At 39.2% G+C, this 25,852-nt stretch overlaps 1 protein-coding gene across 8 annotated transcripts in view; it reads right to left on the reverse strand.

Annotated features, from left to right (window-relative positions):
• The window catches only part of NEO1 (neogenin 1), a 212,538-nt gene that overhangs the window by 163,511 nt on the left and 23,175 nt on the right, over window positions 1-25,852 (reverse strand). The window lies entirely within an intron of this gene.

The raw sequence follows: 25,852 nt of genomic DNA on the forward strand, positions 1-25,852 counted from the left end.
CAGACCTGGTTCTCAGCAGAGTATCACCCAAACCCACCATTCATCCCAGAAGCAGGATTTTGCAAAACCTATCTTAAAAAAAGCAGCACAGTATTGGAGGAACCATGAGGCTGCAACACAACCTCACCTAACCTGAACACAATCACCTGACTGTTGAGCTTGTTGACACTGTAATTATGGTTTTGCTTACGCTACTGATGATGCTAAGTGCGCTGTTTTGGCACAAAAAACAGAGCACACAAGTCCAATGGCCAAGAGACTCAGTGATGACTTCAAGCCTGACAGAACCGTTAAGCACCGTAATGTCCTTCAGGGTCCTCGAACACCTCTTCACATCAGTTCTCGACTCCAACCAAGCTCCAAACTGCACACGTTGATCCGTTAATCTACGGTGCAAATTGGTTTGGATGTTTGTGACTGCCCATCTATCAGCTGCACTGCATTTACCATAACCAAAGCACAGAGTAAGCTGTCACCACCTGTCAGCTGCAGATCTGTGAGGACAGTCTGATACATCTCAGATGTGACTGCTCCCTCCAAGGTCAGCAGTGATTGCCACCACCAGCATAAGCGTGGAACACAAGGATCTAAACACCTTTCAACTGCAGTCTTTTTTTTTCATCCTCTTTCAGCTACAACCTACTATATACTGCCTATAGTCTATAGGTCTAGTTTTCTCCTCTATTTCAGGTCTCTAGCTAGCATTAAGGTAAGGTTTTTGGCATATCCTTCATATTTGCATCATGGTCAATGCCTGCTGCAACAAGCTTTCTATTTTAAATAATACATGTTGATAGAACTGCATTAAAATATAAATCAATTCACACAAATAAGTTAGCTCAAGCATCGCAGCATAAAACAAGTTCCAAAAGATGTTACAGCAAAGCTTTTTCCCAGATTCTTTAATTTAAATGTTCCTGCTGTTATTTGTCCCCGTCAACAAAATACTAGCTTTAAGATAAAACCACAAACATTTTCAGCTGAAAGGCAGATCTGCTCCACAAAGGCATCCACCACTGACCACCATCAGGCACTGTTAAAAAGCTAAAAATTCCTTTCGTCTCCTTTTCCCTGTTTGTTCTGAGGTTTTATGTAAATAGCCTCTACAACCTGCTCCTGAGAAACTTTCCTAACCCAAACATACCTTAATCACAGTATAATCAGATAATTAGATTGCAATCCTTGGTGAGTCTACTATTAACACTTACAAGCTATGTTTAAGGGGGAAAAAAGCTTTTCAATCAATTCACAACACTTGATGACTACCACAAATGGGAACCTGTATTTTCTAGCAGAGTAATATACACTGTTTTTAAACAAAAATTTCCAAGAAAAAAATTGTCAAATAATATGGGGGGGTGGGCATGGGGGGTTGTTTATAGAACCAGAAAACAAAACTACTGAACCACCTACTTTCACTCATAAGACGGATGGAACACAGCTTTCCAGGAGAGCCAGGCACTTGTGACACTGTTAACTACCAAAAAGTCCCAGACAAAAGCATGCAAAATTGTTGTACCAGCTCCATAACAGAAACATCCGCTGCTACAGAACAGATTATGAGAGGAAGTGGGCAAACTTAAGTCTGGAACTGGTCAAAAGAAGCATATGTGGGGTGATGCACTTTACAAACGCACCATTCTGCATATACTAATAAAACATTAGTATGTTCACTTTTTCTTTAAATCAAAAAATGTTACGTTTCTGTAAAACGTTGTTTATTTCAGATTTTCTGGCTTTGAATCCCCCAGGAACATGCATTACTGAGGTCCTCCTTCACTTACCACACTATTACCTTGCTTGTACCTGAGAGGAGATATAAATCACGTAGTATTAAGTAAGATGCTTTGCTCTTATTTCACTAGGGTTTCTATGCAGCTGAGATTTCTTAGAGCCAATATTAAAATGTAATTAGTTTGTCCCTCAAAGTTTTCAAATACATAGCTTGCATGTATTAAAAGTTGGATTTATCTTTGTAAACCTGAAGTATAAAAGGGAGGGGCAAGCTATTCACATTTTCACACTTAACAGTTTCAGTTCTAACAGCATCCGTTTCCCACACCAGTACATCCAGCCACAGGAACCCATGCAAGACTTCCTCCCCACATGGGTTGAATGTGAGGGGGATGAGGGGACATAAATATTTGGCACAAGCGTTTGTGCCAGTAACAAAAGTGACTTGGCTGCTGGGGGGGACCACAACCAGGGCAGGCAGATGGGCCAGTGCTCAGTGAGCCACGAGCTGAAGTGTGTCAGGAATGGGATGAAACAAGGCATTATCTAACAACACCCAACCTGAGTGCCCAGAGCTAGGTCACCTGCGTTTCATCATCTGCAACAACACAGGTAACCCAAACAGAAGCATATAAAAATCTTATACTGACTTATTTTTATATATTCTTATATATAAAAACATAGACATCAGCAAAGCTGGACAAACTATATACATAATGATTTCTAAAGCAAAGATTCAGCTAGATCTATCAATAGGACAGATGATAAATTCATAGTTTTTGATAAAGCATACAGCAGATCTCAAATTAGATCAGTTGAGACTTAACCAATAATGGCATTAGATCTACTTCAGCATTCAAATTAATTTCTTTGCTAAAGCAGTCTAAGTGCTCTTCATAAATACGTTCGGTGAAGCAGATGTTACACTAGCCAAGAGCATCTCGTACACAAACTATCACTTTTTGCATATTTTCAGTCCCATGCAATTTGGGGAAATGAACTTGGGCTTCATCTCACCAGTTTAACTGTTAAATATGCACAGAGAAAAAGGTAACCCTGGATATTGGTGCTACCTATTTTAAATTGGTAATCTAGGCAAACTATTTTTACCAGAATGTATTTAATCAGAGATATCTCCTTGGAAACTATAATTACTTAAGGATTTCAGAAAATCTGGGGACCACATGATGGAAAAAGACCAAAAAATATAAAAGGACACTGTCTAATGAGAGGGGAAATGATGACCGTGGAAAGAGAGCATCTTTTGGTGAGCTGTTAGTAATGTTCACACAGATACGAGTCAACTTTTCAACAAGAAATGAGTGTGCATAAAACCAAATAAACAAACTAGAAAACCCCAGTTAACCTGATGGTTTACCGCCTGACTGGGACTCCAGCTAAGTGTAATGGCTGGGGAAACCTGCAATGCCACTTCCCAGGTCTGCAGAACAAAGCACTGGCTGTCACAAGTTCCTCCTCACCAAAAATGAATGCCTAAAGGGCTGGTGACTGAAAACCACCCCACCAAAAACATATCACATGCAAAGTGCACATCCAAACAGCAAGCCGAGAAGAACATTACAAGAAGTTACATTAAGTTTGCATCACTTGGCTTTTAGTTCATATGGAAAAAATTAGCATTAACATGGTCAAAACATGATTATACTAAGGTGTCTCTGATATCGCATTGATTAAATTAAATATCATTAATTTTGCATGCAACTCATAGATCATTCTCCAAGTGCTATGCCAAAAATATAATTGAGTCTTCATTAAGTGATCAGATGGGAAATGGGAGCTCTTTCCCCACTGTACAATTCAAGGTTAAACTACTGCTCAGCAAGGATTGTTAAGAACTGCCACAGACCCTCACCTTCAGTAGCCACACACAAAAAACGTCCGCATTTTATTCACTCCGGATTCCCCTCTTATCACCTGGCTCCTCCCTCCAGCTTACCAGTAACCTTGAAAGAATGAGATAGGTGGAGCTACTAAATAGAGACACATTTTTCAATGTAGTCAAAGGGGCTTAAGAAAAAGGAAATTATTTCAAGCTACAATTAGAGTATGCCACCTGCCTACGCTACACTATTTTGAAGTTTAAATTAAACTCAAAATAAAGCAAGCTGCATTTTCAGCCACTTCATCTTGGTGATACCAGTGTCAGAACAAAAAAATTTCTAGCCTTACCTAACAACACAGTACCATAGCTATATTTGGCCACACTTCTGTTATTTGTGTCTGGTGTTGGAACAAACGTACTTTCTAGTTAATTCACGGTTAATGACTAGGCTTAGAAAAAAAATATGGGTAATTTAATACATAAAAGACAACACTGGTGCAAGAGTAAAACAGCAAAGTAGAAGAGGCACTGGAGATTATCACTGCAAAGGTGATACACTACTACTTGGCAAAGTACACCTGGAAAACAATTCTGCTGACAGTCATGATCTGAAGTTAATTTTTCTAAAATACAGAATCAATAAAACCCTCAGCTAATGCCAGGCAACAAAGCGAGATTGCCAGGCAATGCAGGAGGTCAGAAAGGAATACGGGCAGGCTCCTCGTTGGCAGAGGGATACTGCTGGCTGCCTGCCGCAAAGATCCAAGTGGCAAGGACTGGAGCAAGTGGAACAAGAGCAACTAAGAACATCACTCGGGGTTTTCTGAAAGCTTTTAAAAATTGCTCTGGTGCTTTGGTTGAATAAGATCACTGCTCAGGGGCATGAACAACTGACCTCTCAAACATGGACATTCTTGGTGGTTAATGGCATGCCTTTTTTAATTTTATTTAAACATTAAGTTCCAGAAATTAACACCTGTCCTTCAAAAATATCCAAACTCTACACGGCTTACAAATTGCATCTTTGTCGTGACAGCTACACTGTCTCCTTCATTCAATCTTTTTAAGTATGACCTTGGATTTTTGCACCAGTTCCAAACTGTGTTCTCTTTTGTGTTACGCTACAGAAGGAATATGAACAAAATTTAAGTCATAATTTTTCTCCTCATCACTCCAAAGCTGTATGTTTAAGATCCAGAATTCATCATCCTCTCCTGCAATTATGCCTCTAGATCACAAGTTTCTTATTAAATCATACTTTCAGCATAATTGGTTCAGCCATAAATACATTTTTTCCCATGAGAAATAATTTGTACAGGTGGTATTTTAAGTCCCCCCCAAATCACAGATCCAATACTGAACTAAGCTGAAAATACACTATCAATTTTTCACTGAACTATTGCTCAAACTAGGTCAACTCTAGCAAGCCATCCAGAGCACTAGAAACCTAGTAAACCAGTAAACAGCTGGAATGAGCGATGGTATTTCCAATCCCATACAAGGAAAAGAACTTAGAAAACAGTATTTAAGCAGCTTGCTGGACTGCAGACTACTTGGGGGAGGGCTTCCGCAGAGCACGTACTGATTACAGTGAAAGAATGTGATCACCATTTGCAGAAAACAGAATGATCTTTTGAAAATTGTTTCTTGAGAAGTAGGCAACTTCCCCTAGCTACAGCAAACAAACAGCCTTATTTAACTCAGTAATATGTATCTGACGACACTTTCTCTTCCGATACGCTCACCAAAACCAGGTGGTACACTAGGGCTGACTGATCAAATCTAGGTGTTTTAAACCGCTCCATTCAAAAACATGATATCTTTTTCTTAAATAATTACTACCTCTTACTGTCCTACAATTTCTTTTGTTTTAATTCCAAGTATCCTAGTAAATCTGCTTGCAAGATATGAAAGCAAGCCAGCATGATTAACAGATTTCCAGCATGCTGCACTCCCCCAGCCTACCCACAGCTCACAAAGTAGGAAGCACTGCTTTTCCATTTTTTGCCTATACACAAAAATCGCTTTACTTGGAAGCCTTCTAATGCCAAGGGTGGGTTTGCCGGAGTAGTTGGGCACCAGCATCCCACAACCCTGACCCAAGGCCCAGGGGTCAGGAGCGGGGATGGGACACCCTGGGAGCCCATCCTGCCGTCTCCATGGCTACACTAGTTGAAGAGGAGCCTTTCGCAACAACCAGGCTGCCAGGATGCTCCACAGCCACTCTCAGGAGGAAGCGCTGATGGAGCCTACGCAGGAATAAATGTGCTGGGGGTCAGGCAAATCCCCGCTAGAGCCGAAACAAGCTTTGAGCCTTGCACGCATCTTTCCATCACCTGAATAGAAAAGAACAATACACGTGGGTTATCTCAATTAAGGTGAGCCACAGAGAGTGGTATGAGTTGCAGGAAGCCAGAGGCATTTAAATATTACAGGTAAGTGTAAAATATCACTGTGCTTTGCCAGTAAGGCATTTTCATTGGCTTTGGCAGGAGCAGTAAAGAACCATTTTATACACACTTTTGCTTTCCTAAAAACTGATATTCACAAAAGTTACAATGAAGTTTTAATAAAGAACACACGTACAGGCATGCTGATCACTAACGGCTGTGTACAGAGCATACCCTGGCTCCAATCTGTGGCATGCAGTATTTGAATTACCCAGCCACTCCCTGAAAAAGCTTCTGTTTTTTTCATTTTCTCATTCCCTACAGTCTAGTTAGTGACATGAAAATAAAAAAAAGAATAACTTACTCTCCTTAGAATCTCAGAGATATAATTTTGGTTATTGGTTACCTTTTGAGATGTTGGCATCTGACTAGTTTTCTGCTAGACTTCTTTAAAAAAAGACTATTATGAGATTTGTATTGAAAATCAATCACTAAGAGCTGCAGGTAGTCCTGGCCTCCTTTTATGTTACAAAGCACATCACTCATTCTGAAATAAAGCATTATCATTTGACTTGCAGCCCGCGCCATGTAAATTCTGGATGCGTTGTGCTGCAAGTCCCAAAGACAACAACATCACTCGTCTCTGTGGGATTTGTTGAAGGTAAAAAGCATTATGATTCCTTTTAATTATTATTTCAGGAACTCCAGCTATAACATAAGTGTTGTCCTCACAGCAATTATGAAGTAAAAAGAATATCGGGAAGAAGATTAAATTTTCAGTCATGCCACTCCAGCAGTAATGTTTTTTCCAACTAAGCTTTCAGCAGTCAAAAATGGGAAAGATTATAGACACAGAGCCTGCAATTCAATTCAAAAAGATCTTTGTTAACAGCAGCAACAAAAAGATGAAAAAAGCCCACAAAATTCTTACACTTAAAGCACAATCTCAAAACATATGTGTACAATCCTGGAAATCTTTGAGAGATTCAGTGTGTTAAACAGCTGCAGCTGAGCTTAGAATGAGCATTGCAAATAAATGCTAATGAGATGCTTATAGATTGATCCTGAACAAATTGATTTACTGAGATCTTGTCAAGAGTCTCCTATCAAGGGTTTGTCAGAGTAAACAACCAAATCCTTATAAACAGAAGTGACTCATTCATTACAACTGGGAAAAAAATGAAATAATAATCTGAGCTTTAGTTCAGGAAGATGATAAAATAAGCTATATACACATATATGAACATGTTATTAAAAAAATACTGTACTTTTTAAATCACAATTAGATTTTCGTGCCTCTGAAGAAATCTGTGAGCAAGGGAAGTCGCGAAGGGTATCAATAAAAAATTTATGCATAGTTCAGCTCACCAGGAAGTTACTGATCAGTTTGCAATGCCAAGACTACATTTGATTACTCAAGAAATAGTTATCAATGTAAGACATGCCTATACTAAAAAAATGCTTACATAAAGCTTTAGAATAAACCCACGTAAACCAGATGTATAATGAGTTCATATTCATGTGTTAAATTGTTTTATTGGACATTGTTTTACTATAACCTGTGTGTGTAACCAACACCTGGGAAATCAATCAGGTAGTAAAACGATTCTCTCCGAAAGAATCCTATTGTTCATAAGACTACATGCGATTATGAACAACATTAGGTAGGAAGAGAAGTGAGGTAAACCAGCAGCTATATATCAGAACAAGAAAAAATAAAATAAAACTTAGATGATTGCACAGTACTACAACTGGTCAGCATGGAAAAGCTAGGATGTCTTTTTGGCCAGCCACTTATAAAACATGAACCTTTAATAATTTTATTATGGTAGGCAGGGAAGGTGGTAACACGTACCCTCTGACTGAGTACAGCCAAAGAGTTTCTCTTCCAATATGTAAGACTGAGAAAGTGAAATTCTCAGAACTGTGACAAAAAGTAAGGGCCAGTTTATAAACACTAATGGTCTTTAGGGAGGTTGCCCCAAAAAAATACTTAATAGAAAAAGCAAAGAAATGCAAGAAAAATTAATCCCTTCACCCTTTTTTTCTCCACAACTCCACTTAATGAAATCCCGCCAGCTTTTCAGGGAAATCAAATTCACCAGTCTCAGTCTCCTACTCAAGCAGAAACACCCACAGTCCTACATCCATGGCTGCGCCTGGAAGGTGATTTGCAGAAGATCCTCATGAAAGGCTGATGTACTCTACTACTGCTAGATACTCTGAGCTGCCTGCAGCTGTTCACAGAACAAGGCATTCACAGGGAAGCATCCCCTTCCTATTAGTGGAAGGGCAGGACTGTGGGGTTTGGGTTTCCCCCCCCCGCAGCTTTACCACAGATCTCCATTGCTGACATCTCTGTCACTTGCACAAAGCAGAACATCAGCTGACATTTAGAGAGTGAGTTCCCTTTGAACTAAACAAAACCGGCTCCTCCAAGGTTTCAGATTCTCCATTAGGACAGGAAAGCAGACCCAAAATCATATACAAGTCTCCAGATATTCTATGATCCTCGTTTTAACCAACATAAAGTGATTTCAATACTTCTCACAGCAACATTATAAAGCCATAGAACCATTTAAGTTGGAGAAGACCTCTGAGATCATCAAGCCCAGCCGTTAACCCAGCGCTGCCAAGCCCAACACTAAACCATGTCCCTGAGCACCGCAGCTGCATGTCTTTTAAATCCCTCCAGAGATACGTGACCCAACCACTTCCCTGGGCGGCTGTTCCAGTGCTCACAACCCTGTCGGGGAAGAAGTTTTTCCTGAGATCCAATCTAACCCTCCCCTGGTGCAACCTGGCGCCGCTCCCTCCCATCCTGTTGCTTGTTCCTTGGGAGCAGAGACCGACCCCCCTGCCTACAGCCCCTGCCAGGCAGCTGCAGGGAGCGGGAAGGTCCCCCCGAGCCCCCTCCCCTCCAGGCTGAGCACCCCGAGCTCCCCCAGCCGCCCCCCATCAGACTGGTGCCCCAGCCCCCCTGCCCGTCCCTGGACACGCTCCAGCCCCTCCATGTCCCTCCTGCAGTGAGGGGCCCAAAGCTGAACCCAGGATTCCAGATGCGGCCCCACCAGTGCCCAGTATGGGGGGACAATCCCTGCCTGGCCCTGCTGGCCACGCTGGTTTGGACACAAGCCAGGGTGCTGCTGGCCGCCTTGGCCACCTGGGCACACTGGGGGCTCGTGCCCCGCCGGCCCAGCCTCCTCCCTGCCCTTCTTGTAGATTGGTATCACGCTGGCTAACCCCCAGCCTGCTGGGACCTCTCCACTTTGCCAAGACTGTTGATAAATGATGGAGAGCAGATCGGCGAGCTCTTCCACCAGCTCCCTCAGTACCCTCGGAGAAGGGGACCCCTTCAGACTCAAGCCTCCCAAGTGAATGGCAAATGCAGTTCTAGCAACCGCAAGCTGCCAAAAGGAAAAAGGAGATCTATCATAGGAATTCTCTTCTAGGGAAAATATAAAGTTCCTACGTTCTGAGAGCAACAGAATTCTTGTCACGAAAGTTCGTGTTGACATTCAGTCACGTTCCTGTGAAGGTGCACCACTGTCATGTTATGACTGGCTTCTGCATGCCCTGTTCTCCTTTTTGCTAGTGTTTAAGTACAGACTACCGTAAGTCAGTAACAGCCTGCCCTCTTACAGAGATAGTGATTGATGGAAAATAAATAAATCTTTTTAAACTTGAGCCATTTACGGAACCAGTGCAAGGATGCTGAAATGATCAGGAAGCTCTTCTATCTTCCTTCAACCACTTCACAAGCCAAAAGTACAATGCAGCAATACATTACAATAGGATGTGCCCTTTCTGAGAAACACTCATATTTCTGCAAAACAGCTCTTCGGGGGGGGGGGGGGGGATACTATCATAACTGACACCCCCATCCCCCAACTGCAGAGCTTAAAAACAAATCAGCTCACTGTTACAGACACAGGGCAACCTACAGTTTCTGTGCCTTAACCAGACTGATGTTGTTATACTATTTTTTTGGACTCCTATAAGCTGAAAAACATATGGGAAAGGGGTTTACACAGATACACACTTTCCAAAACATTCAAGACAACAAAAAAAAAACCACCCACAACTATCTTCAGGCAGTGGCTCTCATCATCTCTTGCCAGGCAGGTCTCCCAGAAGTAATCCTATTTTGGAGAAAGGCAAGTATAAGTGAACAAGGAGACAGAGGATAGTGTCAAAACAGGACAAAATATTTAAGTAGTTTACCACATTCCCGTCTCTCTCAACCTGTAGTCAAAATTAAAACCAATTTGCTCAGAATTTTGTAAGATGTCAAAGGAAACCCAAAGCCACTTGCTCTAACAAAGTTGCAGTCCTCCATATGAAAACTGACAACAGTTCAGAGCACGCCTCTACCTCCAAGAAAGTTAACAAAATAAGGTCCACAACACGAAGAGAATGCACTCAGACAGTAAAGGTGTTAAGAGAAAAGTTTGCTGTATGAATTCAAGGTATCCACAAAACCATTTCATTTTAGAACTAATTGCTCTTCCCTGTTCTTGGCTATGAGTTGTCTCAGCATGCACCAGGGCCAGTAAGATATATAAACTCATGAGATGCATCCTAATTACCATTAGAAAAGGCTACTACTTTAAGCTGTTTAAAATAATCAGTCTTCCCTTCCTAATGCTGGACAATAACCTCCTATTTCTCCAAGGTGTGAGCAGAAACAGAAGAGGCTGTAAATAGAGGCAGAACTTTGTACTCATTGTTGACACTGTTGCCTACCTGCAGCTACCAACCTAAACTGTCCATGTTTGCTTGTATCAGTTTTTCCACTTCGCCTGCTTTATCATTAATTTATCTGTTCCTCCATCATCACATTTTCACAGCACAGATTGAATGGACCAGATTTGAAGGTACACAGCATAAGCAACAGCTGCAACATTGCAACTGCCTTAGTCTGTCTTCAACTGTGATCAAAGACAAGAGATAAGAGATGGTGGCTTGGAAAACAGCAGAAACTTCAAAACACATTAAAAGTAAGCAAGCAAGCCTACCCTCTACCTTTCAACAATCCATATACTATTAATGAAATAACTATCCAAAAAAGCACTGACTAATTTTTCAAATGTATTTATACACTCTGGAAAAACACTAGGCCACTAACAGCTGAAAAAAAGACCAGAGGAAATTACAAGATGATCCCAAACCAAATAATTGGGTTTGGCTTTTGGTTTTGTTGTGTGTTTTCTTTTCTTTTATAATTATTATTTTTTAAAAGCTCTGGGAAAGATACTAAGATTAAAACATAAACAGGTGTTAACTACAGTAAGAAGACATTCTTGAAGAAAAGATAAAGCTTAGAGAGGTTTCCATTTGAAGTTACTAGCATTTATAATGATACCTAGCAAGTTCAACAGGTTTTTATAATTTAAATATTATTTTATAAAACAGGGTTAAACTGTACAATTTCAAAAAATGAAAGAGCATACAGAATAGGAGATAGCAGCAGTAACCTTTTGGCAGCAGGAGTTTCAATAATGATGTTTTGGATACTTCCATCCTCCACAGAACAGTAATGGGATTTTAACCACATACCAAAGAGAACTGCCAGCCCTGTATTAACAATGCCACAACTCACCCAAAGGAAAGCTATTTCCTGACTCCTGGATGCAAATGGAAAGCTACTGTGAACTGCCCCTTTCTCCACGATGCCATTTTGCCTTTAAGAAAAAGTCTCACTGAAAAAGCTGAAGCTATTATTTAACCAATTGTAACCAATGGGTTATTTAAAAATAAAAATTAACCAAACATGCAAATGTTCTTAAACCAGCAAGCAATCTGGGAAGATAGGGATCACAGATAAAAACAGCATTAGTTTTCCATATTCAGGAAATACTTATTCTTCAAGGTTAAGCATTCTGCAAAATAAAGTAGCTTTGCAATGCAACAGTTGAAAAGTTAACCTACTATCAGCTAGAAAAACATGGCTGGAAGTCACATGATTTCAGCTGTTTCCAAAGCCAAGTTTTCCTTCCCCAGGAGAAAACATGTTCTCTAAACTCAGCTAAACATGTACCTGAAAGGCATGTTTGCATTAGAGTCCCCCACACCAAACCAGAACTTTAAACCCCATTTAACTTATAACTCTTTTCCATGATTTGAACCACTTTGGTATGTTGCTTGGTCCCTTAAGCAGACTAGAATAAATACTGTCCCATACCAGAATAGAAGTGCTTGATATTGAAAGTACACTTCTAATCCCACAAGTCTACTTCTTTTGTTAGAAGTATAGTGCAATTGCATACAGCTCCAACTTTCCCTCATGCACCTCAAATTTTCCATTCTTTTTTTCCTGTAAGAAAAGAATTCACAAAAGCCTAATAACTAGCTCTTCAAGAGCACCGCTCCACAGCAATAAGCAGCGTAGAAATGAAGTTTCTTTTTTCATTTTAATTTGCATCTTCAGGAAAAATTTAAATAAAAGCAACAAATGCAATATCTATGAAGCTGCAACAGCAAAGACAGAACATCCAGATGTTTGTTTACTCATCCCACAAAAACATCGGTGTTTTTCTAAATACAGAAGGAAAATATTCTGGGGTTTAGCCTACGCTAAAACTTCATTATACAGCTTCAATGCCTTTCACATGTCCTATCCTTTCCATATGTAATTCTTTAGAAGTAAACCATAAACTCTTTGGCAGAGGTATGATGTGTCTGTATACAAGACCATATCTAACATGACCCAAGCATTAACTGTAATTCCTATACATTAGTTCAAAACAAGTACATGAATTGGTTTTCCTGAAAAGGAGACTGCACAAACATCAAAGTGGTGGTATTTCAGGAAGGTTCAACAACAGGTAATCCCGACATTCAGACTCACCTTCTGCCTTGTAAAACAGCATTCACGGAGCTTCAGATGATTTACAGCTGAAGTGTTTGCAGGTAATGCACTGCCCATCATTCAGTCATTTTGTAAAGCATTTGTGTATACAGCACGCTAGTACTTCCTGAAAACAAGTTTCCTTTCATCCTAGTCTAGATTTAGAAGCTCCATTTCAAATCCACCATGTTATTACCACCAATCACTTGAAATTTATCTCATGCTTTTAAAGACACTGTATACTAAGCACTGCTTCAAGCCTGAAAGGTTCAGATGAAACAGCGTAATTTCAGACCTACCAAACATCAATCTCCTGTGATACACACTCAACACAACCGTCACACCTCCGCACCTCCTAAGAAAAATGTTACAATGGGCACTTCAGCCTAAGGAAATACACAATCTTCTGGCATAAGAGGTGATCACATATTCTGACGTCAGCATTTCCACTAACTTTAGCTGATAACCCTACTCATTTTATTGCTCTGGCTAATCAATTTCTCATTCCTTATAGATCGGAGTTCTCTCTGATCCATTCAGCAGTGAAAGACTCCAGACACCTCAAAAAGGGCACAAAATAGAAGATTTATTTGCAATTAAGACAAATCCAGGTTTCAAAATTGTTAATGAAAAACACGGCAAACACATTCCATGTCTGTCCTATCACATTAATGTTGATAACATTGCATTATTCTGCTAAAGCTCAAGAAAATTCAAATCCTGAGCAATCATAAAATCACAGAATTATTTAGGTTGGAAAAGACATTTATGATAATCCAGTCCATCCATTAACCTAAAAACAGCCAAGTCCACCATCAACTCATGTTCTGAACTGCCACATACTCCAAATGCCAGTACAAATGGAAAAGTGTGTGCCGTAACTCTCTCTACAGTCGGTACATCACACAAATTTAATATGAAGTATGAATTCTGCCATTGATAGGGGTAAGAACTTCTTAGAAATCCACATTCAGATCCAACACCTACAGAACAGGCCAAACTTACAAACTGAGAAGACAGCTAAAGTGGAAGCCTACAAAAGTAAGCAATGTAGAAAGTCCTCCAGAAGACCTAACTTTTACTGAGGAAATTACAAGGCAGTAATTATTTGTACATAAAAATGCCATAAAACATTAGAACATATTTCAATTCCTTCTGTTGCCTCTGTCCACAAGCTTTAATTAGAGACGTCATGTTTTTAAGACAAGTAATTGACCACTTGGCTGGATGAACAACAAGTGTGAAAGGCTGCCCATCACTTAAGACTCTTCTGATCAAACCTGAAAGACTCTCCAGTATGTACATGCCACCACAGAACACCTTGCATTGTAGACACACACGTTTATTTGAATTTTTTGAAGAAGCAGTCATATATAAATCCCATAATTGGTACTGAATGTAAAGATTGTAAACTTGGTAGCATATCAACAGTTCATATTTCTAGCCATGGAAATGAAGGAGTGACACTCCTGTTTTCTAACTGATATGGCACAGTGGTGTACTAATAAAAAAGAAAACATTCCTTGCAGCAGAGAACCTGCACAGTGTGTTACAAGAGCTCCAGGATTTGCAAAAGGCAAGACTCCATGAATGGAGAGGTGTACAAGCAGTATCATAAAAGGAGGCAGAGAAATGCATGACAACCAGCTGGAAGTTGAAGTAGGATGCATTTCCTAGAGCTGTCTCCACTTTGGTTAAGGAAACATACATAATACCACACTGGGCCAGACTTACAGTTCAGTTTCCAGCAACAGCAGCATTTTTTTACTTTTTTTTTTTTTTTTTTTAAAGTGACAACACCAAAGCCTGACCATTCTCTGTAACCCATTCCCCTTGTACCCCTCCAGTATCTACAGCTGTTACACAGAAACTGTTTGGGGCAAACCGCAGCTCAGACTTTCACTACCCCATTACTGGCCTGTCATTCAACACACCGAACCCCTTTCTGAATTCAATGCTTGCCTCTAGCCTCCTGTGGCATCAAGTTCCAGATGTTCAGCCCCCGCTGTGTAATGTCATTCCCTCTGTAGGTTGTTCTTAACTAAGCTACTGGTTTCATCGAGCAGCGTATTTGTTCTCGTACTTCAGGGTCCGGTGAAGAGATGCACTCACCTCACCCACTGCCTTACCAAGTCGGCAGCCCTCAGAGGTTTCTCCAGCCTCAGCCTTCCATGCCCCAGGCCAAGCACTCTTAGCTTTTCACTTTCTCCCCTCTGCATCTCAGGAAAGAAGTAGTGAAGTCAGAGACCAGAGCTGCACATACCACCAGCGTCTTACACAGCAGCAAATAATGTTCTCAACACTCTGCCTCCCTCCTGAATGGGAGGCACTTCAACAACTTGTTTGGCTGTCACTGCATACTGAGCTAATGACATCAGAGAAATGTCAGCCATGAGTCCACAAGCTGTAACTGCCAGCACTGAGCATAGCAGTAGGTAGGTTCAGTTTTGATTTCTTCTCCTCTCAAAGCTTTACATATGCTGAAACTACACTGATACTCACCTGCTCTCTTTTCCACATTTGCTCCATGCTGTGAGGTCCTTCTGAAGCTCCTCACCATCAGCACAGCCCATGACTACCCTCATCCACAACCTGGCACATTTCACTACACAAGAACACAGCAGAAGAAAATGCTTAACTGTATTTTCCTGTACCACATTTTTACAGCAGCTAAATATACTCATCTCAAAACACTTATATTGGTTTACACTGGATGCTGCATGGGAAAAGAAATACAGCAAAATTTTACATCTGAGTATTTCTTATTATGTACCCCAACATGTGCAAATCCAATACTGATGCCCACCTTGACCATGTTTTCTGCCACCCAGTCACTAAGGAAATAGGTTTAAAAGTGCTACAGTGAATTACATGTTATGCCCAAGGCAAAAAAACCTTAAGACAAAAGCTTTCAAATCACAGCAACGGCCTTTAAAGACCATCGCAGCAATTAAGTATTGACGTTATTTTCTTTTCTACAATTTCAAGCAAACTAGAGTAACAAGGTGTAGTAACACTGAAAAATAAAAGTTATATTGTCTCAGATAAAGTCTGCAATGTTGCGAAGTGCTCATTTAGTAAGTAGCTAGGAATCCCTAACACTTCGTTATTTCCCATCAGCAAGGCCAATATTGCTTCTCCTCATTTGCTGTCCTAAAAGCATAGAAGCTTTTAAACTTCTTTACTATCTTTTCAAAGACATACATTCCCCATGTACCCTCATCGTGTGTTCTTCTCTGTGTTTCAGTGCTTGAAATAAAACATCTATGGAATAAATTTGGACATTTTCATGAACTACATCTGTGACCTAAAGAAAAGGGATTATTTCCCATAACAAGTCCAGAAGTACAGTCCAAGATTTAACAAAACAAACACAAAAAAACCCAAAAAAACCACCACCAAAAAACAGACAAGGTGGAGAGTACCATTATTACAGAATTAACCTATTCATATATATATACACACATATGTCTTTGCCTCTCAGATAGTTGCTAAAATGAGAGAAAGACCGTAATTTCACACTTTCTTCAAATTACAAAGAAAACACATTCTTAAAAAATAACGTGACATAAATGTGATAGAAGCAATCAACACCAGAAGCTTGGGGGATTTAGTGGTTTAGGTGTTTGGCTTGTGGGTTTTGTTTTGTTGTTCAATAGAACCAACATCTTCTAACTTCAGAATTAGCTAGTTTGAAGCTACTGCTTCATAAATGTTTTAAAGTATCACAAATTACATCTTATAAACAGCACAAAACTTCACTTTATATAAGTGACTGTATAAAAAAACAGCCTTCATTACCAAAGTACACACTGTGAATCCTTTAAAATAGGACCTAAAGTATTCAACATTACAGTGGGAGTTTTTATGCAACTTAATATTTTTTTAAAACCACCTGTTCTAAAATGCAAAATAATTTATTGAAAATTAAGACGTAACTTAGTATGCAGCAATTTTACTCTATTTCAGCCATGGAAGAGAATTTTGAAATGAAGCTGCATTAATTCCTAAACATAGAAAATGAACAGCATATGAATAATTTATTGATGGCTTTTGCTTCATGTCAGCAGTTTTGCTGGAAGAAGTGATATTTATGAAGTCCCCCAGGACAGAAGATGTTAAAGATGGGCAAAGAAACTGTAGGATAACATTACTACCTCTGTAAAATGCTACTTCAGGTATGTAGGTGTCATGGGTGGTTTCCAAACATGAGAGTTCTACAATGCCAAAATTCACAGAGCTCAGAGAGGAGATCCATGAGCTTATCCCAAGAAAGTATGAAGACAGGCAGTAGCAGTTCCCAACAGACATTCACCTCCTCTTTGCACTTTATGGCTGAAACTTATATTTTTCCCATCACATCTCCATCCCCAGCCAGTTTCTCCCCATGGTGTTCCCTGTCCAACCAGAAGCACCTCCTCAGCATCACGCCTCCTACCAGGTAAGTTCTTTGCCCTTTGAGTTTAAGAACCTATTCAAGCATCTGCAAACAGTAACGCATAGCTCTCTTCCCTAAGGTACCCACCAGTTTTGTATTATGCATCTAATTTTACAAAGAACTGAAATAGTGGAAATATCAGTAAGACCAAAAAATGGTTTTCCCTAATCTGTCCAAATTCTTTTAAAAGTTCTAATGAAGAATATGGAGTATACTCTCATGACAGCCTCTGTAAATTTCATCTTACCAGATGTGGACTAGATGCTAAGAAATACTTTACATGAAACAAGGGAACCCTCTGAAATTCATACATAAACAGAAATATCCTGCTGTTCATCAAAAACAACAGGCGAAAGTTCTGTAGCAGTTCTTATGAAGACAACTGAAGTGACTCACCAGTTTATTCTGTATCCTGTACTGGTGGCAACTTTTTACTGAAAATGAAGGGCCACATTAGCAATGAATCAAGAAGTTGTGGGGGCAGGAAGTAAATTAAAAAGTCAGTGAGAGGATAACTGATTCAGTGATACAAATCAAGTGTTTTAAAGCTATTGAGACTTGGAAACCTAAATAGCAGAGCTCAACAGAAAAAAAAGCAAGGCAATGCAACCTTCAAAACAATTAACCATTTCTCCTGAAGTGCTGATCACTGAAAATTTGAGTACTACTACAATTTATTAATTACCAATACATAATTTAATTTCAAATTTAGTCTGCAGTAGATTCTCTAAACTTCTTCACCATACCTTATGCAAAATCAGGGGTCCTTAAACTACGGCCCGTGGGCCAGATATGCCCCCCCAGGGTCCTCAATCCGGCCCCCGGTATTTACAGAACGCCCCTGCGCCCCCCCCGGGGGTTGGTGGGGGGGGGAAACCAAGCAGCCGCAGATGACTGCCTGCCCCTTCACCCACGCGCCCGCCCCCTAGTTAAAAAGTTTGAGTACCCCTGTGCAAAATGGCTGTTGGCCATGAAAATGGCTCTTCACTAATCACAAAATAGTTCCCTGCCAGAGGCAGGACACTGAGAACACATGAACAAATGGAGACACTGAAATACAGATTTCATCTCATACCTCAACATCCGAAATGACTGAAAATCCATTCTATATGCAGAGCTTTACCACTGTTTTCAGAATGACAGTTTTCATTTAAAAGTAAACCCACATTTGTACCTGAATTTTGCTATGCACACAACACTTCATCATATCCTTAGCCTACCACCCTTATCTATTTTTACAAATCAAGCAATGTTTCTGACTTCAAGAACATGGTTGACATATAAAGAAATTATTTTTTTTCCCCCTACATAAATGAGGCTGTGGGGTAAATTAACACCACTGACTGCAGTGACTGTGGATTAGGCTATTTCCACTATGACACCAGCTTTTTTTACCCACATTGAATACGCATACACAAGACTTAAAAAAGGGCAAGATTATTTATGACCTTAATGTAAAAGTTCTGAACATTGGGGGAGGGGGGTGTCCTCCTTTCATTTAAAGAAATGCTTTAAAAATAAGCATTTTTATTCTAACAACTCAATAAATTGAAAACATAGCCAATATTATGATCTTTAAACTGACCTCAAAAACTTATCCAAGATCTTATTCACAGACATTCTTTTCAAATCTTGGGGATTTCAGAATCCTAATGCAACAAATAAAAAGCAATGAACGAAGACAGCAACAATGCTATTCCATCAGCTTGGGCATTGTGATCCATCATCCTCAAAAGCAACAGATGAAGTAATAAGAGACCCTCTGTATATAAGCTTCAGCAGTCATCATTCATGGAAAATTATCCATTCCACTAAAACAGTTATGAATTACAAAACTTGCACTAAAGTTTGAATTGTGACTCGTTAAGAGATCGATATGCTGTCTGTGGCTTACCATTTTTAAAATCACACTGTCCTCTCTCTGTAATTTCATATTGCTATAACTGCAAAACTGAAGTACTGAAGTTATTAAATCTGCAAAAGGCTTGAAAGTGAAAAAAATCAGTTTGCAAATTAGCACATCATTAAAAAAATTGTATTAACAATTCTAAATATCAAACAATGAAATAAAATACAGAAATCTAATCAGTTGTAGCCTAAATTAATTTCTTTGTTAAGAACATTTTTCTTAAGTAAAAAAACCTCTCCTATATAATCCTAGATTTCAGCTGGTTTGTTCATTATGCAATCTTAACGAGGCCACTGGTACTGAAGGACATGACCTGGTTTCTTCTGAGGTCAATGGTTATCAGCAGAATTCCGACACTACGGATTTCTATTCTGAAACTCAAGAAAAGGACTGAATCTGCATGCTTTTTGTGACTTTTCAAATCTGACACTTCATTCTGCCACGAAGTTCTTCAATTCACAAAGCCCTCAATTTTTGCGTTATGGGAAGCAGTTGCATTTGGTCGATGTCCAAATATTGATTTTGGAAAAGATGCCTGCAGCTTCAAGGACTATAAGAGATGCTGCATGTTAGACACAAACCATTCAACTGTTAAAGTGATACATAAATGTCCACTTTTTTGTCTTCTTCAAAGCAGGTGGTTCAGGGTGTTTTTATTTTCCTAGACAAAGACGACCTTTTTTGTGAAGAGCAGAACAAATTTAGATAATGATAGAGTTCTGGTACCTGTGGCTGGGCAACAGAAGTATTAACTTTATTACTCAACTCACACAGTTTAAACACATTTATGTTATAATCCCTAAAACTGTAAAGTGACAGATTACATAACTTGAGCTATCCTTCTAAACACGTTATCCATTCCCTCATTCAGTGACTACTACACTCCATCACCACTCTAAGCCAAGGTTTTCGTCCCCTTAGCAGCACCTACAAGAGCAAGGTGCAAGCCTGGACCTCTTTGTACAGCATGCACCTGGTAATAATAAAGGATGAACCAATTCTTCTTGATTAGACTCAGGTGAACTGAACTCCGATAGTGCAGACAGTAGTAAGGTTGAAGACTGTTAAAGGCAAATAAATCATGTTCTTCAGTCAAGCAACTGTATACAATTCCACACAAAATAAGGGTGATTAAAAATTGTACTTGTGAATAAGTAGTACTCATATGTAACCTGAAAGAAAGCCATTATTTCAAGGTAAATCACAGGACAGACCCTTTAAAAAAGTTGCATCACTTCTGGACATTTTAGTCAGTGAAGTATGTTGTAAATAAACAGTTTAAAGTACCTGAATACATCTGCCTTTGGTACAGTTCAGAGGAAGCTACTGATGTTGCTCAAGGTTTCACAAAACACACCTTTAAAGGCGTTCCCTGTTGATCCCAACGCACACATTAAGTGTAACAGTACAGTTTGAGGAGTCTCTTGGACCTTTCTGACATGGAGATAGAAAACCATGAGGTCCTAATGAGAATCCCCAATATTTTCAAACAGAAACTACAACAAGCATTAGAGGGGCTCCCAGAGCAACAGCATAAAGCTTGGAGAAAAACAGTAGGCTAAACTCTTACACAGAAACAGAAATTAGAAGCTACTTGGGCACCTCATGGAAAGTCTGCAATGAAAGTCACTGATGCTGGCACTGTTGGGAACTCTGCGCGTGGCAAACCTTAAGCACAGTGGTAATTTATAATAAATTCTGCATAGCAGCTAGTTCTACCCAGTATCACTGGAGTCTTTGCTTAAACACAGCTAGATCCTACATTTAAAATTTCCCTTTAGGCTGAAATTTGTTTTGTCATTCAAAAGCCTTACCCCAAACTGCATTCAGTCAACACTTGTTAGACTTACATACTTTTTATATGTAATATGTAATATAATATATGTAATAAAATATGTTTAATAAATCAAATTCTTTTTTCTTGTCCATTTGCTTACACATACAGAACTTTTACCAACAAAATCTGCTATAACATTGGTTCATGCAAGCTTTAAGCCAGAGGAGCCAGTATGCTGAAAAAAAAAATTCAATTCTTAACCACAAGGGCCACATCAAAGTAATTTAGCATATCCAGAAAACATACTAAGTCAAATTAAACTCCAATCCTTTCATTAGTGGATGGGGAAGTCTATTTATGTTCAGGCATTCTCTACTTAAAAATTATCAAAAATAGCCCTTAAAAAGTTTGCTGCCCATTTCCTTAGAACTTGACTAACATTAGCATGCTGTTACAGTACCTGATGTATCTTGTGCCTGTAATACAGCCAAGATGTAAGTCACGTAAGGACACCAGAACCAGCATGGACCAACAGTTTGCACTGCCAGGGTCAAAAGAAGAAAAGTGTTTTCATGAAGCACAGCTTTCTACACAAGTCCTCCTCAAGAGGGTTAACAAGCACATATCAGCTCCTATAAAAACCACAACTGAAATATTTCAAGAAACAATTACAGTTAAGAACCTTCTCACTTTTAGGCTATAGTATTGCTAATGCGCTGATATTACAACAGAAGCACCTAGCATTTGTAATCAATGGAATAACACAGCAGCTGGATAAAACTTGTAAATGCCATCAAGGAAAAGGCTAAGCAAGAGACATCGATACATGATATGGACTAAAAAAAAGGGCAGATGGGTTTTGATAAATACAAGACTTCTAGTTTGAAGTTTCACCTTTTCTGTTACACCATAATTACCTTCTCTGAGGATTATATTGCAGGAATAACAGCAAAATTCTGAAGTAGAAGACCAGCATTTGCAGTGGTAACAGAAAGAACCGGAATTGATAGGAACATGCAGAATTCTTTCTAATTGAATTATTTCCAAAACTTTTATTGAGGACTACACATTTCTTGCAGCTTTAAGAGATTATTAGAAATGTGAATTTTAAACTGTCCTCATGAGGCTGTTCTAAGCCTTGCACAGCAGATAGCTATCAACATTGGATCAAATTGTAGCACCACTTCTTACATTATTAATTCTAGAATAAAATAGCTCTCAAAGTTCTTTTCCTTTATCAAATTACTTTCTAAACCTGGAAGAGGGGCAGGGAGGGATGAGATGAACCCTGCACATTTATGCTTAAGTACTACTTATATTGCACTGTGTCTGAAGGTCTCTAAAGTTTGGATATCACTAAATGAGGTGCTGCCCAAACATACTTTACTGCAAGTCCTGCAAAGTTTCCACTTTATACAGAAAGACATGTAGAAGGAAAGAAAAGAAATAAGTTAAATGGCCTTCTGGAGTTCATTAATGATGTACATAGATTTCTGTTCTCTTCAGAATTAAATGAGTTCAATCACACCCCAATTAGCTCAGTTTAAGCAAGCATGGCCAGCTACTATGAAACTGCACAGAAAAACATTGAGTTTTGCTAACTCATTCTACAAGCTGCTAAAACATCTAAACCCACTGAAAGGCCAAAACAAAAAAAAAAGTGCTCAAAATATAATTAGTTGAGCAGTGAAAACTGCATGTCAGAGATGGAAACAGCAAGCAAGTCCAAAATACTGCTGTCCACCAAACATCAGCCATACTCACATCATCATTTCTAGCTGCTTTTAAGTAAACAAGGCTAATTTTGCACAGGTGCATATATATGTACATATGGGCACACACAGTCCCTACAGACTCAGGAATTTCTGCAAGTATTTCCAAATTGTAACCAAACGCGACAGAGTTGATTTCGAAGAGGTCCCACAAAATTAATAAAACCACAATCAAATCAAGCAGGAAGATTTATTGCTCTCAACATGAAAGGCCACATCAAACAAACTACTCTGACCACCAAAAAATTTGCATAGTACTTCAGTGCTAATTACAAATATATTGAAAGAATTATTCATTACATTGCTAGGAGAATCATTAATTATCTCCTGCCTTCCTCCCAGATTTGTGTAACAGAAACAAAACAAAAGCAACAGAAATACTGAATACTACTCTTTGAGACTGTGAAAACTCACTTGTAGTTACAAGACACTGATTACAAGTGCACAGTACATGGAGATACAGTGCTTATGTGAAGTGTATCATCTGTTCCCTGCTGAGCTGGACAGCCAGTCTGCACCTAGCTAGGACAGCTTCTTCCCTTTCCTTCAGATAAGGGGCTGAACCCCAGCACACTCCCATATCCCTGTTTGAGGTGTCATCTGTATCTCACCACATTTACAACTGAACTTGAATAAAATCTTTAATAAACATCAAACACTGCTGTCCTCTCACTCCCAAAGCAGAAGGTGACAAAGTAAAACAGCAATTGAGTACAAATTCTTTCACCAGCTCGGCCAGCTTCCAGCATCAGTCTGTGAACTGGTTCTGATTTTCAAAGCAACTACCAGATAAAGCCCTCGCTACAAAGACAGAATTTCAATTTGTGAAGCAACATTACAGCAACATTCCTCTGGGATAATGCAGGTCTTGCAGCATGACTGCACCAGATGCACAGTATCCTCTCTCAAAGAGTAGTTACAGAATTACTTCTAGGAGGAGAATACGCAAACTAATGCTGACCACATTTACAGATAGTCTTTTTTACTTTACATGGCCCACCACAGACTTTGCTCTTTCTGTATACTGGTGTCTCATGGAGCCAGGCTAAGCTTTAAGGAAAGGAAAGGGAAGATGAAGCAGCTGGATAGGGTTCTTAGTGGTGTGGTCTGTGCAGCAACAAAGGGCAGCAGTAAACAACCCTGAAACAACTACAAAATTAACATGACAAATACGGCGCTTTGCAACTTCAAAAATATGTTTCAGCTGTCTCAATAAGCTTCTGCTGGAGTCTTTCAGTAAAACAAGTTAACAGCATCTGTGGCAAATGGTAAAAGTACTTCCACAAAATATACATTACATTACATGTTAATGTTTTTCCTTCACACCCTGGAAACCAGAGAAATTTCGCAAGTTTTTCAGCTATCCTCAAGAACATTCTCAAATTCAAGAGATACTTTTACATGCTATCAGATTTAGGAAAAATCTGAACTTGAACTTGCTCAAGTTTCAAAATGGTTGCGTTCAAATACACAAAAAAAAGCTATTCCTCATCTACATTATCATAAGAGGATAGACTGATTTTATATTTTTGTAACACTTGCAGTTAACTAATTATTATTCCACCTGGGACTATGTACTTGCATGCTGCAAGTTCTGATTTACATTAGTAAGACAAAGCCAAAGAAACCATGCCTATTACGGCAGCCCAAGAACACAATCATCTACAATTTTATTTATCCAAATAGACTTCAGTTCTGCATAAAACAAGGCAAAACAAACAGGCAAAAAAAAAATCAAAACCATAAAAGGTGTTTAATCGCATGAAGATGATCCTCCTTTCTTTTAAGATCAATCTAATCTAGCGAGGATAAAACACACTGGAACAGCAGTGCAGCAGCAGCGCAGCCAGGAGGGCCTCTATCAAGCTAGAAGGCAACACAGAGAAATTCATCTTCTATGCCTCCCTTTTCAGGCCTGCCTCTCTTGTTACACTTCCCTTGTCATTTTTTTTGTTTTGGTTTGGTTTTTTGCCTATTTTTCCCAGACAGAACTACAGTGTGAAGTTGACAAGCTGTTACTCAAAAATAAAACTGGATCAACAATAATGAAAATGAGATCCATTTGTATCAGCAGGGCAGAGTACTGAACACTGAAGAACTGCCATGAACCCTTTTTCTCAGGGTGGCTAGGAACCTTTATAAAAGCCCCAGCTTTAACAGTACTTGATGTCACATTTCTGACATCTAGTCAATAAAAAAGTTTCCCATTACTGAAGAACAAGTCCATTTTTTTCAAGCTCTACCGCATGAAGTCAGACCACTTCATATAGTTAGCAGACAGGAGCAGAAGTTCGCATTTCCTAATAACTTCCTGGATATTTTATAATTGCTTCCTCTCAGGAAGTTTATTCAGTCTTTGCAGCTCCAACACCAACAATTCTTGTTGAGAGGTAAGTTATCCAAGACTATTAAAAGCACATTCCTAAAATGCAGACACAGGCCTGTTTCTGACTCACTAACAATAGGTTTTTCTTTTGGCCAAACCTACCACTGTACGGAAGGAGAGTAAGAATGAACTGATCAGGTAATACCCAATGTCTTAGGCTTTTTAGAATTCACCTGTAAGCAGCACAGCTTCCAATCACAAATAGAAAACCAAGCTGGGGGACAAGTCTGAAAGAAGAAAAGTAGGATGTAGTAAAGCACCACAAGCATTGTGGGGGGAAGAAAAGGATTTCTTTCATGATGCATTTAACCTGATGCTTCTTCATGCTCCAAACCGCTATTTTTCCATTACCTTTGACGCAACAAAGAATTCCTTCCAAAACAGTAATGTGTCTGCACATGCAACAGATCCTTTTTGTTCCATTTTAACGTAATAAAATTTTACCTGCAACTGATCTTAATGTGTAATACACTAGTTACTTACTAAAATTGCATCAGACTTATCTTCCATAGAAGTGTTGTACTTGCAGCTAAAAAAAATTAAGTCAACAGAACTTTTAAGTCAGGATTTTGTCGGGTGGTGTCCTTTCAGTGCTTAGTCAGAACATAGGATAAGAAAAAAAAGAAAGATATACACAATTTATTAATGCTATTACTCTGAAGAACAAGAAAAGAGTTTTATTGTGTCATCCCATCCCCCACTTGTTCTAAAAATCATGATTTTTATTCTTCTAAATCTTTCCCCCTCAAAGCC

The sequence above is a fragment of the Falco punctatus genome (genome assembly GCF_963210335.1).
Source record: "Falco punctatus genome assembly, chromosome: 7".
Lineage (NCBI taxonomy): Eukaryota > Metazoa > Chordata > Aves > Falconiformes > Falconidae > Falco > Falco punctatus.